The sequence below is a fragment of the Herpailurus yagouaroundi genome, unplaced genomic scaffold (assembly GCF_014898765.1).
Source record: "Herpailurus yagouaroundi ecotype Mexico unplaced genomic scaffold, PumYag 141, whole genome shotgun sequence".
Taxonomy (NCBI): Eukaryota; Metazoa; Chordata; class Mammalia; order Carnivora; family Felidae; genus Herpailurus; species Herpailurus yagouaroundi.
The window spans coordinates 41,076,881-41,098,628 of NW_024412396.1; the positions used below are offsets into that span (position 1 = coordinate 41,076,881).

At 43.1% G+C, this 21,748-nt stretch overlaps 1 long non-coding RNA gene across 1 annotated transcript; it reads left to right on the forward strand.

The window, feature by feature from the left end:
- Positions 1-18,160: 18,160 nt before the first annotated feature.
- LOC121031303 (uncharacterized) lies at positions 18,161-20,979 on the forward strand. The gene is made up of 2 exons (XR_005790660.1): positions 18,161-19,201; positions 19,988-20,979. It is a non-coding gene; the product is annotated as an uncharacterized LOC121031303 (long non-coding RNA).
- Positions 20,980-21,748: the final 769 nt, after the last annotated feature.

Sequence of the window (21,748 nt, forward strand, 5' to 3'; positions counted from 1 at the left end):
GAAAGAAACAGGAAGGAGTAAAGGACTGAGTCATTCACGGTCTGGAGTGTAAGATCTCTCAGAACAGGGGCTCTCTCAGCCCTGGCTGGTCCTCTCTTCTCTCTTCATGTCCTATTGGGAAAAACTAAGGACTGTTGGTAATTCTATGTTCTCCCCCACCCCATTTATGAAGATTTGGCAGAGGCAGGAGAGGGTGAAGGGCATGTGATGCAGGGTGCCTAGCTGAGGGAAGTGAATCTGAATAGGTAGAACTGGAGGAGGCAGAGCACAGAGGGAAGGATCTAAGGGAGAGTGATTCTTCCCAGGGGAGGGAGGCATTCAGAGGGAATGCGCAGTGAATTGATTATTCTTTTGAATCTCTATCCTCAAGATCCGTTGTCTGTCATTCCCTGTGCCCTGGGAGGCTGACCACTGTGGATGGCATTACCCAGGCTTTCTTCCCCCTGGCTTCCAGTTGGCTTTAGCCATAGAAAGGCACTGGCAGGAGATGTGAGGGTGGAAGAAGACAGGGTCAGGGTATTTCTTCCTCCATTTCCGTCCTGCTTAGGCATTGCAATTCTGGCAGTGGTTGCATTTCTCTACAACTATAGCTTCTGTCAGGAAGCCCTTCTTCCATGGCTCCAGCTCTTAATGGGCTCTAATAACATGTTTTTCTCTCCTTGCCCTTGGACTAGGGGTGGTATAAGGCTTCCTGTTTTTGCTAGTTACAGGATACTTCAAACCCCATACAGACTCCCTTAACCCCATTCACCTCTGTGAATAGTACCTTCATTAAATTCAAAATTCCAGTTGAGTGTGCCATCTGTTTCCTGTAAGAACCCTGACTGATACAGTGAGTGTGTCAGAAATCAGCTAATGCTTTTTACCAATCCTGTTTCTTTTTCCTGGACACATAGGAAGACTACATTTTCCATTCTTCTCTGCATTTAGGTTGAGGCTATGTGACTGTGTTCTGACAAATGGGATGATGTATAACACTTCCAAGCCTAGCCATAAAACACCACTTGCAATTGTCCCCACCCTCTTCCTTTTCAATGGTAACATTGGAAGCTATATATTTAAGGTTACAGTGTCTCAATCTGGAAGAAGTTTGGATCCCTGGGTCACTGGTTGGAGGAGAATTGCCCAACTGTATTCAACTATGATATGAGTGAGAAATATATTTATTGTGTTGTGCCATAGAGATTTTGAGAGTAGTTTTTTTACCACAATGAGGGTTAATCACTTCAACTAATTCAGTGGAGGTGCTAAATGAAGAGGTCACCTAGAGCAAAGGAGTATTCAAGGCATAAATATAAGGAAGCGTAGAATTTTCTAACTTGAGTGAGACTGCAATGAGAATTAACAAAGAGTGTAATGTTTTGCTTTGTGAAAAGAACAGGGACTTGGATGTCAGAACTGAGGTTAAAGTTAGGCTTCACCACTTCTAGCTACATGATCTTGGGCAAGTTACTTCACCTTTTTAATTTTTCTTATCTGTAGAATTGGGAAACTAATATCTATCTCATAAAATCGACGTCTTATGTTTATAAGATAATAGTTGGCACTCAATAAAAGTTCCTTCTTTTTCCTCTCTCAGCTGTGAATGATCAACTCACTGCCCCTAGCAATTGGTGAATAATTTCAACTTTTGAGGTACCTATTTCCTAATAATCTCTAATGGCAGAGGATAAGTCACACTGTCCTGAGCATCCTGGTATGTAAATAGTTTGAATATTGACCAGGAAAAAGGGATTTCCTTTAGTCTTGGACTTAGGCACTAATTCTTTCACTTCTCTGCCCTCCAGGCCCCATCTTGAAATTTGTAGGCCACCCAATGCACCTGTCAAGTCAAGCAACATTGAATCCCTGTGCCATTTCTTACTTCATGAATGAGAGTAGATCCTGGGACTAAAGTGTCTTTTGAAAATGTAAAGATAAAGGACTCCCCTTGGAAATTTTTCATCATCAAGAAAGCTTATTTGTCTGTTCATAATCCATCTATCCATAAGTCCAGAAAATATTTAGTTCCTAGTATATGTGAGAAGTACTACTAAGGCCTATGATAGATACAAAGATGGATTAGACACATCGCCCTGAAGAGCTTACATTCTTGCTGGAGAGAGGGTCATTTAATTTCATAAATAACTGTAAGACAGACCAGGATATGACAAACATGGAAGATCAGGTATAAAGTGCTATGAAACTCAGAAGAAGGGAAACCTCTTCTGGTTGGAGAGATCAGGGAGCATTGGAGTACATCTTCGAGGTAGGGTAGGACTTGAACATATGGAGATGACGGAAGAGACCCATGGGGAAAGAGAGGCTAATAGTTTGGCTAGAACACAGCTGCCAATAGCGGGGTTGAGGGAAACAGTTTAGAAATGTCACCTGAGAACAGATTGTGCAGAGCCTGAATTCCAGCCAAAATGTTTTTGCGGAGGGCCAAGACCGGTCATCAAAGGTTTCTGAGCATTGGAGTGGCATGTGCCCTGGGAAGGGTAGCTGTGGGAAGCTGTGTTCAGCACCTTTGGAGGCAGCAGGAGGGGAGATAAGGAGCCCCACTAGAAGACCTGCAGCCATCGAGGTAAACCTTAATGTGGGACTAAACTAGGGTAGAATGTATGGAGTGTAAAGGAATCATTACACATGCATTTACTATGTGTACCTACTCTATTCTTCTGTCAGCCACTCTAGGGGATGAAAACTAAGCAACATGACTCTTGCCTCCTAGGTGCTTACAGTATGACTTGAGGGATAAACCAGTCAAGGAAAGTTTGTCCTTTCTAAACTCATCACCTTTATGGCCACACAGCATAAATGCAAGCTGGTTTACTGTCCCTATCCACTCGGTACCCTGTCAACAGCATCCCACCTCTACCCCAGCAATACCAACGAGAAGATAGGGTATAAAGTTTTAAGATATGGTCTGCTGTCGATGCTTATTTAATAAAAATTCTATAGCACTTACTGTATGCTCTATACTATTTTAAGAGCTTTATAAATACTGCATTATTTATTTTCATAATAATCCTATGAGGTAGGCCCTATCATCATTCCTATTTTATAAATGAGGACACTGAGGAACAGAGAAATTAAATAATTTTCCCAAAGTTATACAGCTAGTGAGTTGCAGATCTAGAGTTTAGAACCCAAGGAATCTGTCTCCAGAATCTTACACTTAATCATTACATTGTACTGCGTCCTTGCAACACTGCTTTCCCTCTGCCAACCTGCAGTGAATCACAGCCAAAAAGGAATTACTCTTGGACCTTACTTACCCCCACTGAATCAGTTCTCTCCTTTTGGCTTGTGATGCTGTCCAAGGTCACAGTGAGCTAGAATCAGCTCAATCAACTCTGGTGCAGTCATAGTTACAGTCAATGCTGAACTTGACGGCCCCACTCAGCTGGGTAACTGGTCAAGAAGGTGGGTGAGGCAAATCAATGAATTGGTGAGGGACAGCCATCTTATGAAAGGTGGTCTTGCACCTACAGGATCTCTTAACCTCTGTTCAGAGCCATCAAGTCAGTGCTGCTGCTCACATACCACTCTGGAAGAGGCATGTATAATGGCAATTCTTAGAGCATGGGCTCTGATATTTACTACCCATGGATCCTTGGACTAAGCATCAGTTTCCCCATCCACAAAGTGTTGGTATTACATCGGAGTTTCCTTATAAAATTGTAGTAAAGAGCAAACGAGACACTTTCTGTAAAATGCTAAGCATAGTGCCTTACATGAAGCAAGTACTCAGAAAGTGTTTGCTATTATCATTTCACCCAGTCAAGAACACACTCTTCACATGGTCTATGATGCCAGACTCAGAAGTACTCAGAAGCCCCAAGCTGCCTCTTTAGGCCTTCGTTCAAGAAAAGAACTAAAATATCCCTATAGCCTTTTGGAATGTAGGAACAAGCAATCTGGGGTCTTGCCATCCCGAAGTGTATAATATTATTTATTATTGCATTCCATTGTGCATTGTGTGCAAGACTCTATTGAATCTTGGAGAAACTACCAGACTCTGGAACAGGATAGCCTGGATTTAAATCTCAGCTCTGCCATTTACCAGCTGGGTGACCTTGGGCAAATTCACATCTTGGAGACTCAGTTTCATTGTCTGCAAAATGAGGTGATGATGATAACCCTCCTCATAGAGTTGTTGGAGGATAAAGTGAGTTAATTATGTGAAGTCTTTACAGCCGTACTTGGCACATTGTAGATACGTAATAAGGATTAGCTAATTATTATTGCATTCGTTTGTATTAAACTAGTAAATTCCTTTTCTTCTAAAAAGAGAAGGCTGGGGAAGACTTTTCTTCTTTAATGGGGAGAGGGAGCCCACAAACTCCAGGATAGGAGACAAGCCAGCCCTTGATGGTGAGTTTTTCCCTCTCCTACACCTGAGAGATGGGGGAGGAACCCATGCCTTCCAAGACTGTGGGAGTTAAGCATAAGCCTGGCACAAAGACCAGGATTGATTCTAGGCAGCCACAGTGAGATGGGAGCTTCCTACAAGGAAGAGGTGAACAAGGGTGAAAGGAAAAGTGACCCCTTTTATACGAGGCTTTCAGGGCATCAGTGAATAAGGCTGCCACACCTTGATCTCTTTGGAGACAACACAGAGGCTCGCTCTGAGCTTCTGGCATTCCCTTCACCTCCGCACTGAGAATGGGGGAGCTCATCACATAAGCTTTTCAACTTAGGCAATAGTGATTTATTTTGTCCCCTCAAGGACTCCCATACACTAAGGCTACCCACCTCACCTTGCTGAGCACCAGTTTCCTCATCTGGGAAATACTCTCATCCCAATCCTCAATGCACTGGATGATCTCTAAGTAACATCCTTCCAGATCTGTGATCCCATAAGTTTTGGGACAGTAATTCCATTAGGAGTTCAAAGGAGGGACAGATCAATGAGGGTTGGAGTGGACAGAGAAGGTTTCATGGAAGAGATGAACCTGGGAGGGTTTGTGTAGGCAGAAGGGAGGAAGTTCTGTTTTTGTTCCCATGGCCTTTAAACCTCACTCTGATGGCTGGCAGTCTTTCTGAACCCACTCATCAGGCCAGAAGAATTTCTCTCCAAGGAGTCCCTGCCCACCTTCTCACTCCAGGATGTCATCCAGTCACACCAAGAGAACCAGCAAAACCTCAAACCAAGATATAAGCTAACTAAAATGTCCCTTGCCTTGAGGTCACCTGGAACAGTTTCCTTTCTGGTCAGAGGGATTGCTTTCCATTTGTCTCTCATCAGCTCTAAGCAGTGCCCAGGTCAATGGAAACAAATGTCCCCAGGCTGGAAAGATTGTCTTGAATTAATTTAATGTTTATTTATTTTTGAAAGAGAGAGAGAGAGAGAGAGAGCAGGAGAGGGGCAGAGAGAGAGACACACACAGAATCTGAAGCAGGCTCCAGGCTCTGAGCTGTCAGCACAGAGCTCCATGCAAGCCTCCAACTCACAAGCCACGAGATCATGACCTGAGCCAAAGTCAGAGGCCTAGCCAATTGAGCCTCACAGGCGCCCCGAGATTGTCTTGAAACAAGGCTGAGGATCCTTACCAGGGCTGGATCCCACTGTTCTCTTTGAAAGAGAAGGATGGTGCTCATTCATGAGCAGAGCCTTGGGTGGAGTATATTCCCTGTACTTGGCATCCCCCCTTCCTACCATCATCTCTAGGAAGGCCCACCCAGGAAGCTGTCCTGGACACCTGCTTAGAAAGAAGCCTCTTCCTTTACATCCTACCCCCTAAAATGACTCAAACTGTCAAGCAATGCTGGCCTCACGGCCAAATCCAATTTAATGACACAAAGACCCTGGCTGTCCTTCTAAGCTAATTAGATATCCAAGAAAGGTTGGAAGGAAGGGAGAGAGATCAGACCCTGAGAAAAATGATACTTGTGAGAGCATCATGGAAAGCCAGTGGGAATTAAACTTTGTGCTGTGTGCCTTTGCTCTGACCTTAATTTTTTATTCCCAGCTCTCTTTGGGGGCCCTTGTCTACCTCTTTGAAAAGCTGTACGGTGAGGTCATTCTTTATAGCAGGGGACATCTGCCTATTGCCTGCGTTAGAAGGTGACATATTTTCCTTTTCTCCTAAAGGTCAAGCTAATTTACTCCCATGTGATAGAGTCCGGTGTGCTCGTCACGAGTGACAGCTGGGCTGTGATGGATGTCAAGTGGTTGCAGTAGCTCCAAGGCAGGAACCTGTCTCTTCTAGGTGAGCAGCCAGGGGTTTTAGCTGCTTCAGGCTGAGAGATTGAGTCCAAGTGAAAGTTCAGAGGCCCATGGTAATAACCGCCCCTCCATAAGCACTCCTGATTATCAGTTTACTGCAGTTCCATCCTTCCAGTGCTCAGCTCTTTCATTGACCTCTAGAGTCACTTGGAAGCTACACCACTTCATTAACTACAGTTCTCTTGGTCTCCAGACTCTGGAGCTGCCTTCAGTTTTTCCCGGTTCGTGACATGGAGGGTTATCATTTCAGATGTTACATCCAGAGGATTCTTCAGCATCTTTTCTTCCACTGCCACCAGAATAGACTGCAGTAGGAAGCAGAGGTCTGTCTCTGGGTTTTGTTTTGTTTTGTTTTGTTTTGTTTTGTTTTGTTTTAATTACACTTCAGAGTTAGGATCTTGGTTCCTCCCGTGTCACATTATTTTCTAAAAATGAGAGGTGATTAATGCTGACCAAACATTGTACTTCAGCAAATGAGTAATGATGCCCTCTTTCTATAATGAGAAGACTTGCTCCTCACTTCTTTATTATTCTGACCCCTCTCTTTAAGAAGAAAGCCGACAGTCACAGAATGACACAGCTGGGAGGAAGCTTAGAAATCATTCAGTGCAGCCCCTCATTTTCTAGAGGAGGGAATGAGGTTCAGAGGAGTGAAGTGACTCGGACGCTCAGAAAAGATGACCTTAGAAACATGGTTCCCAGTGACCCTGCTTCTCCTCCTCAGTGGCCTGGGAAGTTAGATGTTCTTCATGTTCCTACTATTGGAGTCTGACTCTCATCTTGGAAAAATGTACAGAAAACAGAAATGATGTAAAAAAGAGAGTAATGTTTCCAGTTCATAGTCTCCTGACAAGAAAAGCCTATTCCTTCACCAGCTCCACAGACTCTCTGCCCCTTGGTCCTTAGGTCTTCTAGGTGTCCACTTCAACATGGACTGGATCCTGGCTGGCTGTACTGGGCATATCTGGTTTTCTTCTCTCCCCACCCTGACTGAGACCTCAGCTGATTAGAACAGAAAGAGACACCTGACCCTAAGGAACCCCATTCATAGACTGATCATCTGCCAATGACATGGTGAAATTATGGTTAGGTGGCATAAGGCACAGGACCTGGAAGGCCACACAGATCCTGGTACTAGGGTGACCATGTTGGGCTTTGTGCAGAAACTGTAAGCAGAAAAGGCTAGTTTTTTAAAAGAAGCAAGAGGATGGAATCAATACAGAGACACATGGGCATATGTGACCATGTTCCCCAGAAAGAGGATAGAAGGGCCATGGCTCTTGGTGATTTCTAGTATCATGAGGCTCTGCTTTACTCTATTTCCTACCCTGACTGGCATGGATTTTCATAACCTCCTATCCCTGTCCTTTATTTGTATTGGCCTTGGTCCCTTACAGCTACAACATCTCTAATCAGAACATATCTGGTACTATCCATATCTGTAAGTCTTGTTCCTCAAACCAGAAACAAGCTCTCAAAGGCCAGAGGTTTATGTCTTAGCCTTTTGAAAAACCTTTCCAAGTAACTTGTACATATGACAGCTGTTGAAAAGTTGGTCTGAAATGCTTTCTGGAAATTCAGTTTTATAAGCCCTTTTAAACATTTACTCAGTTGGCCCTAAGGACACTTTTTTGGAGCTTTCCAACATAAAGCTCCTCAGTATTAACTATTACTATACAGTTGACTTTGAACAATGAGAGGGGTTGGGGTGCCGACCCCCACTCCTGTGTGCAGTAAAACTCTCAAGTATAACTTTTGACTCCCTCCAAATTAACTACTAATAGTCTACTGTTGACTGGATAAACAACACATTTTTAAAAATATCACGTATCTGTGTACTGTATTCTTATAATAAAGTCATCTGGAGAAAAGAAAATGTTATTAAGAAAATCCTAAGAGGGGTGACTGGGTGGCTCGGTCTGTTAAGCATCTGACTCTTGACTTCAGCTCGGGTCATGATCTCACAGTTTGGGAGATTGAACCCCACATCAGGCTCTGCACTGACAGTGTGGAACCTGCTTGGGATTCTCTCTCTCTCTCTCTCTCTCTCTCTCTCTCCTCCTTCCCTACTCACGTGCTCTCTCTCAAAAGAAATAGACTCTTTTTTAAAAAAAGAAAATCATAAGAAAGAGAAAATACATTTATAGCACATTTTTTATCCAAAAAAATCTGCATATAAGTAGACATGTGCAGTTCAAACCCATGATTTTCAACAGAGTCACATGTAATTTTATGGGAAAGAAATGAATTCCAATATGTCCTATGTAGTCCTAATTTTCCCAAACCTCTTCAACTGGCAGGCTGAGACGGGATTACAGGGATTGTAATAATACAGAAATCACTGGTTTAGGTAGCACCTCAGCCCTGAAAGGCCCCATATACTGCTTTTGTGTGCTCCAGCAGGATGTCTCACGTGTGTACATGGAGAGATTGGCTCCTCCAAGGGCCACTAATGGTCCACCATCTCCCACAGATCTATCTTCAGCCTACCCTTCTATTACCTTCTCAACTCCCCATCCAGCTCTTCTCCATGCTGCCGGCAGAGTTGTCTGACAAATGTAAATCTTATCACCTGATTCCCCTGCTTAACACCCACCTGTGTCAGATACTATTCGTCACCGTTCCTCAGCCATTCCCAACACTGTTCTTACAAGTTGGCATTGCTGGTTTCCTGTTGGAGATGCCCAAAGTGCCAAATATTCACCTTCCCAGATTGCCTTGCAGCTAAGGCATAGGAATATGCCTTGGCTAACTGGGCTTGAGGGAAAGACTTCTGAGGGCTTCTGGGAAGCAAGTTTCTCTTTAATGAAAAAGATACAAGGGAGAAGAATTCCCTTTTACTTGCTTTCGGATGTTGTGTGTTGAAGCTGTGATGCTTGGGTCTGGACTCCCATATTGTGCTTGTGGAAAGAGCCCCACATTGATGAGTCTCTTCAGCTTTCAATTGCTGGCCTTTTTATTATATGAGAAAATTAAATGCCCTTACAACGAAAGCCACTTTTAAATGGGTCTTCTTTTGCAAAAGCAACCTGAGACATTGTCCACAGATTCCTACAGGAGACAATCCAAATTCCTTAGCATGGGTACATCAGGCCTTCACAAGTTTGCCCTGTATCTTGCTCCAGCACCATTTTTTGCCAAACCTACCCTGCGTTTCCATTCCCCAGCCACACCAAACTATTTGCCAAATGGGACGAGCTTTTAGAAACCTCAGCCTTGAGTTTCCTTCTCTGCCGTTGGTTACAGTCATCTATAAGACTCAACTCAAGTTGTTCTTGATCCTTCACACCTTTTGTGTGGAATGTTGCCTTCTTTATGCCCCTCTATACCTGTAAATACTTCCATTTTAGTACCTGCGACAGCTCTTCTTTGGCTATTTACATGTGTGACTGCTCTTCCAGCTCTAAGTTCTTTGGGGCACAAGAACTTGTGTATATTGATTTTCAGTTTTGTATGTCCAGTGCAGATGATCGTTAAATATTTTTTAATAAATAAATAATTGGGTGAGTGATTAATTAGTTGATTCCAATTCTCAACTTCCCTTATTAACACAATCATTTTAGGATTTTGTTTTTGTTTGTTTTTAATCGTATGAGTCTGTCAGCCTGTTTTAGACCCGTGCTTACAAATCACCTGGGAATCTTGTTAGTGTGCAGATTATAACACAGTAGGTCTGAATGGAGCCCAAGATTCTGCATTTCCAACAAGCTCTCAGGTGATGCTGATGATGCTAGCAAAGTCATCAGGACAGCATGGCCCCAGAGGACAGGGGCTGCACCTGTCTGTAAGTGGATGATGCTCTAAAAAACAAGTGGAGACTTATTGAAGATGACAGATGACAAGGAACATACCTTCTACCCATCATTTCCATCCAGGAGCTTTGGTTTCCTTCTCTGGAAGTCATCTTCTTCAGTGATGGAGCTGAGTTTTTCTAGGGCTCTTATTTCTCATTTTCTCCAGCTAGAGTCCAGCCTAGGCCACAAATGTTGCTCCTTCCATACCTTTGTGACCATTGTCAGAGGCTCACCCGAGCTGGGAGAGAGAGGATGGAGCTACCAGGTGGCAGAGTACCTGGTTAAAGCTACAAGCCAAAAATGAAAGAGTTAAACCATAAATCACTCATTGCTATGGTATCAGCAAGTCTAAAAATGGAAAAGATAATGACTGGCCCTGTTCCATTTCCCTTTGTGGAAAGGCACAGCAGTCCAGAGTCAAGTGGATCAGCACAGATGTGAGGGTTGTCTTGCTCTTGAGGAAACCCCTGAAGAAAAGGTAGTTTTTTGGATCCTGAGATTGGGGGAAAGGGATGGGGGAAGGGCTCCGAGTGGAAAAGTACTGGGTACTGAGACAGTGAAGAGAGTGTCTTCAGGGTTTCCTCCCCCACGTCCATTCCTCCCTCCACTAAGGAGGATTCAGCAGAGATGGGCACCTGAAGAGGACTGCTGCTCAAGCCTCAGACAGGGAGACGGGAACAAAGGTGTCTCCCAGCTAGGAATGCAAAGAAACCAAGAGCGAAACCAGCGAGGGGGGCCTGAGTGCTTGACTGCACCTCCCTCCAGATGCGATGGAGGCCGTGCACCAAGGCTGCTGTGGCGAGGGCAGCTTCCCCCCGCACCTGCCAGGCAAAGCCTCTGTAATTACCTATGGTCAGGACTAAAAACACACCAGGTTTTTAACCAGGAGCTAGTCTCCTCAATAGTGTTTCTCACCAAAATGTTCACTTGAAATTCATTCATATTCATTCTCCTTATCTCTGTTTCCTTCTGTCCCCCTTTCTCCTTTACCTCCTTCCCCCTCACACCTTCCACCCCCTGTGGTCCCACTCATTCTTGTCAGCTGTATTAATTCCACGACTTAGTAGCGACAAACAACAAACATTCATTATCCCACAGTTTCTGGGAGTCAGAAATCAAGGTGCAGCTTAGGTAGGTGCCTCTGGTTCAAGTTCTCTCATAAGGTTGAAAACCATCAGTCAGGGCTGCAGTGTCATTTGACTAGGAGGCCCACTTCCAAGCTCAATCCCATGGTCACTGGCACTGCTCAATTCCTTGTTGGCTATTGGTGGGAGGACTACCTCAGTTTCTTGCCATGGGAGCCTCTCCTTAGGGCATCTTATGACATGGCAACTGGCTTTTCTTAGGGCAAGTGAACAAGTGAAAACACGTAAAATATCCACGTAGAAGGTATGGTCTTAAAAAAAATTTTTTTTAATATTTATTTATTTTTGAGAGAGAGAGAGAGAGAGAGAGAGAGAGAGAGAGAATGAGAAAGAGAGGAAGGGACAGAGAAGGAGACACAGAACTTGCAACAGGCTCTGGGCTCTGAGCTGTCAAGACAGAGCCCTACACAGGGCTTGAACTCACGAACTGCAAGATTATGACCTGAGCTGAAGTTGGATACTTAACTGACTGAGCCACCCAGGCGCCCCTGAAGCTACAGTCTTTTTATAAAGACAAGTGACATTCCATTACTTCTGCTGTATCTTGTTTATTAGAACTAAATCATTTAAGTCCAGCCCACATGAGAGGGTATTACCAAGGGTTTGAATACTGGAGGTGGGGGTTTGGGGGGCCTTCTTAAGGGCTGCCTACTGCAAAAGCCCAGAGGACAGTCCCCTTACTTCCGGACTATTCCTGTAGCACGCTATAGAGCCTGTTCTGCCTGTAAACAAACTTTTGATTTCATTCTATTCTGTACACCTGTCTTATTACTCCAAGTGACTGAAGCTCCTCTTTTTAATGGAATCCCAGCTCCCTAGGAGTCAAGACCACTGGGTCTCATCCCTTACTTCTCTTACAGTCCTTGCTGTCCCCATCCCAGGAATAGATCTAGGATAAATATTTGTTGATTATGATCAACTCTCAACTTAAACTTGTTTAAACTTTTTCTCCTTTAGTCTAGCTTTCTGGGGCTCTGGGATTTCTGTGGGAACCTTTATATTCAGAGCCTTTTCCTGCTGAGCAAACAGACCTCGTCTGGGTCGATAATCCTTGCTGGGAGAGTGAGGCAGGGTTATTGTTTACACTACAGAGCTGTCTTCTAATGCCTTGAACATTGGAATTTAGCTACTGAGAGAATCAGGCATGATTTGGAGCCCTTTAGAGCAGAGAAAAGATGAAAGACGAGAACTGGCACTTTGTGTTGAGTTTCTTATTTAATCCTCCTAACAAATACAAGATAGAGTTTATCACCCTCACTTTCCAAATACAGAGTTTGGGACCCCACAATTAGCCAGGAACAGAGCTAGAACCTGAACCCAGACCCCAGAGTCTTTCCTTCACCCCTGCCTTATGCTTCTAGGTGTGATTTCCAGAGTGATTTACCCTCAGATCAGGGTCCCTCCTGCTGGGGCTATTTGCAGTGTCACTCTCCATGATTCCTGTGGCCCATTCTGTGTCCTGAGATGCCCCGTAATACCTGATGAATGAACTCATCCTCCTCTGGAGTCGGGGGTGGCCAGGGGGCTTCCACACTCACTCCCAAAGGCCAAGGAGAACATTAGATGCACCTTGCCAGTACAAATGATTCCAGGAGTGGGGGAGTGGAGTGAGGCAGGGAGAAGCTGGTTTGGGGGAAGTGTGGCAAAGAAATCTTGTCAGAAGCTCTGACACCACAGGAAGAAAAGGTCACTTGAAATGTACGTGTATATATATGTATGGCTTTGCCAAGCCGACTTGTTTGCCCTTTTCCGAGGGACCTCAACAGCCGCCTCAGTCCCCTGAGTGGGACACTTGGTGGAAAGTAGTGTTGCAGGAGACATTGAGCAGACCCAGAAATGTATACAGAAAGAATTACCATAGCAGGTCTGACACAGCTGTGATTTGAGAGGCCAGCTTGCAAGGTGGCCTCTGGGAACTCACCTTTCGGGAGGGTTCCCACCACCTCAACTGAAAAGTAGTTCACCGTGCCTCAGCTGTTTGTGCAAATAATGTGGTGTATGCTGAACAGCTGCTTTTCTTCCGAGAGTCTGGAATTTTGGGGCATGCTAAACAGACAGTGCCTACATGAGTAGCCCCCTGTAAAAACCTTAAGCACTGAGTCTCTCTTGAACTTCGCTGGTAGCATCATAGAGTTATGATTTGTTGCCGAGGGAATTAAATGTGTCCTGTATGACCAAAGAAACAGGACTCTTGAAAGCTCATGCCTGGCTTCCCTTGGCTGATTTTGCTTTGTATCCTTTCGCTGTAATAAATCTTAGCCTTGAGTTGATTAAATACTGAATCATGTGAGTCCTCCTGGCAAAACATTGACCTTGAGGTGGTCTTGGAGACCCCTGACTTTCTAGGAAAGGAGGAGTGGAGGGGATGTGTGGGGCAAGAGCTTTCCCTGACTAGATGTCTATAAATCCTCTTAACTTCACAACTGTCCAAACTTCTCCCTCATGATCTTCCTCTTTCCCTCTCAGGGTCTCTAATTTTCTCCGTTCCCTCATTGAATAGTCTCATCCTTCAAAACAAATGCTTGAGGGTGTCCTCCTGTGATTCAACCTTGTTTGAGCTCTGATATGGGAGAATGAGAACAGAGCTTAGTAGTATGAAAAACTCTTCAATCCTTTAATTAATAAGTACGCTGATAAAAAAAAAATACCTATAGGTTCTCCACTTAAAATTCTCCTCTCTGTTAAAATATCTGAAGTGGTGTTCTTTGAAAATGTAGATGAATGTCACTTGGAGGGGCGTCACAGAGCAGAAAGAGTATCATTTGGCACAGACACAGGAACAGGAGTCAAAGCGCCAACAACCCCGTAAGGTGGTTGGGAATGTGGCAGATGTGAGGTTTTCCCCCCACCCCAAATCTGAGAGAGAACAAGGGTTGGAGCAGGGCCAGATCCAGTGGGTAGTGAAAGCCTTTTTCACAACGTTGAATTTCAAGTCAGATGCAGGGAGATGGGGAGTCATTGGATGGTTTTTAACAGAGGACTGAGATCTTGATTATCTTTTCTAGTTCAAAGACTATATATGTGAATACCTGAATGTCTCAGACCATTGCTGAAGAAGTACAGGGCCATTTTGGAGAAATTGGTGCTGTAATTTTATGTCCTTTTATTGTAATTTCCAGGAGCTGAGAGCCATTGAGTCATCATCAGGAATCCTGCCTGGTTTGACACTGTTATTTCCATTCTTTCCTCCTTGCTTTTTTTTTTTTTTTTTTTTTTAAAGAAATAGAGGCCTAGTCTGCAATGAAAAACCAGAGTCCTCATTTTTCTTCTCTACATCATTGTCATTCAAATTAATTCATTTAGTGAATGGGCTTATGATTTGCACTTAGAAGAAAATTACTATTTAAATTTTTAACCAGAACAGTGGGGTGGTAAATCAACAGGAACTCATTATACCCATTTCCCAGTGGGGTGTAACCCCTGACCCAGCCACACAGCTGGGGAGAAGCCCACTGACTACAGGCTCCTTTCCTGCTCAGATACTGACCTTCTCCTATGATAAAGCCCCATTTACCCTCTGAGCAAAATTCTAGAATTGGTTGATCAACCATACTATTGTCACATACTAACACCATGAAAACAATTAGAAAATGGTATAATAAAAATCTTTCAAGAGTTGAAAGCTAAACTCAACACTTGTAATAGAATCTTCCCCTTCTGATACGAAATGATGAATCTCATTTCTTAAATATTTTATTGTGTGCCCACTATGTGCCAGGCACCATTTTAAGCACTTTACCTGTGTTATTTAATTCCCACGACCCTTTCTTTAACAGGGACAATTATTACTCCTATGTGATAATTAATTTTCTGTGTCAACTTCATTGGGCCCTGAAGTGCCCAGATACCAGGTTAAACATTATTTCTGGTGTTTTTGTCAGTGTGTTTCTGGATGATATTAAAGTTTGAATTGGTAGACCGAGTAAAGCAGATTGCCCTCCCCAGCATGGGTGGCCTTCCAATCCATTGAAGTCATGAATAGAATAAAGGTTGAGTAAGGAAGAATTCTCTTTACCTGCTTGTCTCTGAGCTGGGGCATCAGTCTTCTCCTGCCTTGGACTCAGACTGGAATGTACACCTTTGGCTCTCCTGAGTTTCCAGCTTAATGACTGCAGATCTAGGGATTTTTCAGTCTCTGTAATAATGTGAGCCAATTTCTTACAGTATATCCATCAATCTTTCTCTCTTTCTCACTCTCCTTCTCTTTCCTCCCCCACACCCTCCCCCACATCTAGAGATGTCTAGATATTGTTCAAAGAGAGAAAGATGGAAAAAAAGTCTTATTCTATTTTTCTGGAGAACTCAGACCGACACACCCCATTTCACAGAATTAGAATCTAAAGCACAGAGCCAAGATTAACATGGCCCTGGTAAGAGGATCCAATCTGTCCAATTTCAGAGATCATAATGTATGGTCCAGCTCACCACATAGTAAAGAAATACAGATAACAATGAGTGTTTGATTCTTTTGTCTCTCAAATTAGCAAATACAGTGAAAAAAAAACCCTATATTGATGAGAGATGGGAAAATGGGACCAGCGGTGCAGCGTTGGTGGAAATATCAACTAGTACAATCTTTCCAAAAGACAGCTTGAGGATATCACAATGCAAAATGTGTAGACCCTGTCATTAGCTGGCTCCTCAAATCTCACCAGTGCAACCTGTTGCTAAGTCAAAACTGAACTTACTAGCTCTCTGCCATGAAGGAGACCACAACCTTGAAAATTGTTGGCAATGTCTCAGAACAGGAAAGGGAAAGTCAGAACTTACTGAGAATGAAAGTTTGGTTTAAGGTAAGTCTTTCAGTGGAGGTTAGGAGGAAGATGACATTTGGTTTGGATTGGGTAGGAACAATCCAGGGTTGGTGGGAACAGCAAGGTGAGGATTTTGAGGGGAGGGATTCAAAGGACCTTATGGCACGCTCTATTGATATATTTTTTAAAAGAGCTGATGGGTCTTTATAATGAGCAGTCAAACCATTTGCTTGTGCAGGACAGTGAAACAAAGTCAGAGTTCTGATCAACAGGACAGAGGTGGGATTTGTTGTTCATTTTGGTAAAAATTATAATGAAGTTAAAGTAGATTTTTAAAGGTTGATGAAAAATAAAGGTCCTTTCAGGTGGTTAACTTGAATACATCACATAAATTACTGCTTAAAACTTCTTTAATGGCTTACCACAGCACCATTAATAAAAAACAACCCAAATGACCAACAATAAGGGAACTGGTTCAATAAGGGAACTGGTTCAATAATGTGTGGCACATCAATACAATGGAGTTTGACCATTAAGCCACTAAATAAATGATTGTATAGAAATATGACTCTGCTTGTATGAATCACCACCCAGCCTAGGTATCTTTTTCAAAAATTTTGTAGTTGTCCAGCCTGGCACTGCAGGGAAGAGCTCTCCAGGATAGCTAGAAAGGGGCAGGCTTGGTGTGGATGGGCTGTGTTCTTACTATAGGCAGCTTGGTCTAAATGAAGAAACCTCCAATTTTCCAGGATGCAGGTGATATAAAGCCCTAGTTTTGGCAGGCATGGACTCTGACCCCACACAGCTCCTGGGCAGTGAAAGAGTGCTCCCATTCTCTCACCCAGCACCTCCTGGGCAGCCTTCCCAATCCAGGACCATTCTCCTAGCTCAGTGCCTCTTGTGTTCATATCTCCTCTCTCCTCTGGAGTTCTTTTGGTCAGTTAACTTCTACACAACATTCTTGATGCTTACATGCTCTTCCTATCTATCTATCTATCTATCTATCTATCTATCATCTACCTATTATCTATCCATCAACTATCTAGCTATCTATCCATCCATCTATCCATCCATCTATCCATCCGTCAACTATCTATCCATCCATCCATCTATCCATCTCTCTCTCTCTCTCTCTCTCTCTCTTTTATCTATCCATCATCTATCTATCTCTGTCATAGTACTTATCATACCACATTCTGATGTCTCAGTTCCTTCACCTCCCATCACATTGTTAGCAACTCTAAAACAAGGTCCATGCCTTGTTCAGTATTTCTAGTCCCTGGCATGTAGTAGTCATTCAATGTATTTTGTTAAGTAAAGGAACAGATGAATATCTCTCATTAAATCATTTGAAGAGTTATCTTTTCCTTTTGTGAACAGATCTTAAGACTATTTCTCAAGTCATTTTGTGTCAGATTTTTCCTTGATCCAGAGGCTATATAAAAGGGAAGTCCTTCTGATGGCACTTCCCAGTCTGATTCCCTGTAAAAAAAAATCATCCAAATGTCCCAGCTCTCAGACTTTCCACTCATAGGTCCCAAAGTAGCAAGACTTCTTTGTCTAAAGCATGAGGATGGTGTCTGATATAATGTATGAAAAGATATTCCCCTAGATCTGAGATGTTGACAAAGAAGTAGATTTGGGCAAGTGCACTGGGTCTTTCCTGGTTTCTCTCAGAATCTGGGATCAAATATGGGGCAACAAATTCAGCGGGGTGTGTGTTGGTGTGGTGGGGGGTAGAAAAGTTTCCTGAGGAATCTACACATCTTTAGAGAGAAAAAAGCCCTTAAAGAAAGTTGAAGAAGAACTTTGGAGAAAACAGAAAATGATGAGAAACCTGAGGAACAGGAGTTTGATTCACTTTATTCTTATTTTGTCTGGGAATATGGTAGACGGTTGATGTCAGTGAGGAAGTAGGTGCTTGAATCCTCTGTTTTCTTTGCCATTAGAGGAAATGACCCCTACCTTTGAATGAACTAGGGGTCCAGGATCCCGGAGGTAGAAAAGAGAGAGCAAAACACGTGCCAACACCAGTGGTGAGCACAATGCAGTAAGAGTAGTTTGAAGGGGTGCCTGGGTGGCTCAGTTGGTTGAACGTCTGACTTCGGCTCAGGTCATGATCTCACAGTTCACAAGTTCAAGCCTCGCGTTGCGCTCTGTGCTGACAGCTCAGAGCCTGGAACCTGCTTTGGATTCTGTGTCTCCCTCTCTCTCTGCCCCTCCCCTGCTCGTGCTCTGTCCCTCTCTGTCTCTTAAAAGATAAAATAAAACATTAAAAAATTAAAAAAAAAAAGAGTAGTTTGGAAAAATCAGTCTTATAAACCCTCCATTGTTGTGTTTCAGGGTTGGACGTATCCTTATTCCCTCTTCGATTTCTTTCTCGGTGGAAAATGTCTCAAAAGAACAGCAAATTGAGTTGTTGGGATTGGGGCTTGTCATATAAAAAAGGGAAAGGAAATTAGGGTCCTGTCTCTCTCTTCATGACTGTGCCATTTAGGAATTTTGCTTATTAAATGGGCCTTTCTTCTATGCCCGCAGAAACTGTAGGGCTACGTTACTTTATCATTCTCCTGTGCCATCTTTCCCATCTCCCTTTGTCTCCTCCCTTTCAAAATGGTTTGGTCAGGAGACACTGAGATACTGCTCTATTTCTCATAGCACACAGAGGAATTTCTGAAGCTCTAAGAAAATCCTAACCTAGCTAATTTTTAGAAACAGCAGAAAAGATGCATGGAAACATCACTGGGCACAGCCAAATGATTTAAATTAAATAACTCTGAGTTTACAATTTTCAAGAAGTAGGCTTTCGTTGGCTTTGGTGTCTGCTTCTCCCTGTACGTTTGCATTTTGAGAAAGAGTCAGAATATGGAAATGAGAGGGCCTATTTCAATGAGGAAAACATTTAACTATCAGTAAAAGGAAAAAAAAAAACTAAACAAACCTGACTACAACGGTTTAAATAGGATTATTTTTCTCTCAAAAAGGAAGTCTGGAGATAGTCCATTGCTGGTGTTGGTTTAGAGGTTTGATGATACCAGGGCTAAGGCCATGGGGATGTCTTGGCAAGTCCCTCATGGTTGTCACATGGCTGTTCAGGCCATCATGTCTTCATTCAAGAAAGGGAAAATGCAGAAGGGACAAAAAGGTGGTACAATAGTTCCCCCCCCCCCCCCTTAATCTGCAGTTTTGCTTTCTGTATTTCAGTTACCCATGGTCAACCACAGTCTGGAAGCAGATGTTTCTCCTTCTGATGGATTTTTATCATCTCTCATCAACACAAGAAGCAGCAGAAGGGTGAGTACAGCACAATAAGATATTTTGAGCCAGAGAAAGAGAGACCACATTTGCATAATGTGTATTACAGTATATTATTAAAATTGTTCTATTTTAATATTAATTATTATTGCTAATCTCTTATCTTAGCTGGTTTATCAAATAAAGTTTGTTATAGGTATGCAAGTATAGGGGAAAAAACATAGTATATATAAGTTTTGGTACTATCCACAGTTTCAGGAATCCACTGGAGGTCTTAGAGCATATCCCCTGTGGATATAAGGAGGAGACACCTGTACTTTTTTTTTCCACTGGGAAAAACAATAAATTTTCAGAAGACCCTATCAGACATCGTTGCCTGAAATGATGTCACATGGCCATTCCTCCATTCAAGGAAGGCTGGGAAAAAGAGACTTTTGCCTTCCCAGCTTTGTAAGAGAGCCAGTCAGGAGAATAGCGCTGGGAGTGTCTGTTGGTTCCACCTATCTTCAGTTTTCCATGGTGGCCCCCAGCCTCAGGTTGGAACATTCTCTGCCTGTCTTCTGTTTGTGCTTCATTGTTCTCCTTGCTAGTTCACATTAGTCAGACAAACTAGTTGGTTCAGCTTTTAGACCTTGTGTATATTACCTAATGGATTTAACAGACCTTTTTCAAAATGAGAAAAGCACACACTTTTAGGGGACAGAGGTGGGAGAAGCAGGCTGGGCAAGCACATGAAGAAAAAGCTTTGGAGGAGAACATCCTCAGAGTGCCGTTTGCCTTTGAACCATGTCTGTCTAAAATACGCTATTATCACTTCCCAAACAGGTGGAAGCCAGTCCCAGTGTGAAGCAGACTCAGAAGCCTATAGCTTTGGGGCACATTAGGAAAGGCAGTCCCCTAGGGATCAATCAGAGGAGAAGCTGGGCTCCTCTACAAATCAACCTAACTCAAAACCCTCACAGGGAAATTGTTCACTCCTTCAGTGCATCATCGTAGGGCCCATTAAAGAGTCACGAGAAAAGGACTCTGTCAGAACCCCAGAGCATGCTGGAGGTTGTGAGAAGGACCAGGTAATGTTTAAACTGATTGTGGAGAGGCTGGCTTTCCATCAGAAAGGCTTTGCAGGAGTGCGGAGAGTGGGTGGAACAGCCAGGCATTTTCTCCATCCAGGAGGCACTCTGGCACTCTCTGAGCCCGTCCGTCCACAACTCTGTAACTCATTGCTTTCCTCAGCACCAGTGGCTTCTTCACCCCAGGATCAGAATGTCCATCACCATAGCAACCTCAATAATGGCTTCAAATGAGATCTTTTTGATCCTCAAGGATGCTGATGTACATTTTCTTTCTTTTCTCTCTCTCTCTTCTTCCTTTCCTTTCCTTCCCTTCTCTTTCTTTCCCTTCCCACCCTCTCTCCCTTTGTCTTTCTTTCTTCTCCGCGAGGCAGGGCAGGGCAGTGGTGGAAGGGTAATGAAAGTCAGGGCTGACATTAGCTGTTGAAGTTGCTACTCCAACAAGAAATGGCACATGCCTCGAGGCAGAGGATGAACAGATGGTGTGTAACTTGTACTCTCAGCCTCTTGAAGCATCTGCCCTCACACAGATTCTCAGATCCTCTCATAAGGAGAAGGGGATTTGCATCATGGCTACAGGAAATGAGAGAAATGGGATTGCTCTCCTAGGTAGGATTTTGATACATAAACAAGAAAATAAGAAGACCGTTTTTCTCTTATTGCTCTCTCTTGTGCTTGCTCGTTTTTCAGAAGCAGTCTGCTTTATGTGGAAAGATTCGACAATTCAATAAATTCAGCAAACTTTTATGGAGTGTCTTCTCTTTATTTTTATTTTATTGTTTATATCTCACCTCTTCCAACAGGAATTCCAGGCAGCTTACAATAAAGGACATAAAAGACAAGACTAATAAAATAGAAATCAGGACCAAACAAACAAACAAGCCAAAAAGCAAATATTCTAACCACTAGGGTTAACATAGTGGTAACTGGGGATTAAAATTTAATTTGAGAATCCTAAACACAGTGACAAAAAAATTTATATTCTCATCAGTTTCTCTTGGAGAAAACAATTTTTTCTCCTACTAAATCCTGAAAGACAATTCTCTTGGGGAATTTGGATTTAGTTGACATTGAGTAGTATACCCTTCTTCTTCCTCCTCCCCTTCTTCATCATAAGCATCAGTGACATTTATTGAGAATTATTTACTAAGTGACATTTATTTCTTGACATTTATTGAATATGCTAGATACTGTCCCAAGCACTTTAGATATACTATCTTATCCTTGAAATAATCTTAGGAGGTATGTGCTATTATTATCGTTATCATCTAGGAGGGAAAATTGAAATATAGGTGAAGTCTTCTATATCATAGACTTGGTTCCTGAGCCACTGTTCCTGCCAAGAAGATACGTTCATTTGTTGAACCTAATACTTAAGGTGTCCTTAAGGACCAGGACTGGCTTGTGTCAGAGATCTTTCAGACCATTTACATGCCCCCAGGAGAGCCACGTGCTTTCTCAGGTGGAAGAACAGGGAGCTTTGCCTCAGTCAAGATGACCTAGACCTAAGCTGATG